An 831-nucleotide genomic window follows, 5' to 3' on the forward strand; every position below is an offset into this window, starting at 1 on the left:
GAGAGGAACCTGGTCCTGAGCTCTGGGGTTCTCATACCATGTCATTCTGTGTGCCCAGGCCCGCTGCTGGAAGACTGGGACATAATCAGCCCCAAGGATGTCATTGGCTCCGATGTGCTACTGGCTGAGAAGCGGTCATCACTGACAACAGCTGCCCTGCCCTTCACACAGTCCATCATCTCTCAGGTGCTTTCAGGGAGCCCCAGGGCCCAGCTGTTATTGGAGGGCAGTGCCTCCCTGGCACCCCCAATTCCGAGCCTGCCAGTTGGCACCTGCCCCTGGCCTACCCAGCTGAACAGTGGCCTCCCCCACCCCTCCTTCTTTCACAGGTGGGCCGCACCTTGTCTAAGGTCCAGCAGGTGCTGAGCTGGTCATATGGGGAAGATGTCAAGCCCTTCAAGCCGCCCCTGAGCGATGCGGAGTTTCATACCTACCTGAACCACGAGGGCCAGCTCTCCCGCCCCGAGGAATTGCGTCTGCGGATCTATCATGGTGGTGTCGAGCCCTCCCTGCGAAAAGTGAGCCTTCTCCATCACTCATTAGGTCCAGCACTCCCGCACACATGAATAGCTCAAGAGATGCATGCTCTGGGCCGCACTCTCAGGGGATGCTATGGAAGTGCTCCAGTGCATGCAGCAGTAGGAAGGCAGGCTTTTCCAAAGGAGAACAGGGGCCCAGGGTGGCTGGGTGGTGATAGGTACACACAAGGGCATGGCAGCTCATCTGTAGACCCGCTGCCTCATCCCTTTCATCCCTGGCCAGGTGGTGTGGCGGTACCTGCTGAATGTGTACCCAGATGGGCTGACAGGCCGAGAGCGGATGGACTACATG

At 59.0% G+C, this 831-nt stretch overlaps 1 long non-coding RNA gene across 1 annotated transcript; it reads left to right on the top strand.

The window, feature by feature from the left end:
- The first annotated feature begins 64 nt into the window (after positions 1–64).
- LOC104983144 lies at positions 65–831 on the top strand. The gene is made up of 3 exons (XR_824597.1): positions 65–186; positions 330–518; positions 763–831. It is a non-coding gene; the product is annotated as an uncharacterized LOC104983144 (long non-coding RNA).

The sequence above is a fragment of the Bison bison genome, unplaced genomic scaffold, assembly GCF_000754665.1.
Source record: "Bison bison bison isolate TAMUID 2011002044 unplaced genomic scaffold, Bison_UMD1.0 scf7180017861787, whole genome shotgun sequence".
In the NCBI taxonomy this organism is placed as follows: domain Eukaryota; kingdom Metazoa; phylum Chordata; class Mammalia; order Artiodactyla; family Bovidae; genus Bison; species Bison bison.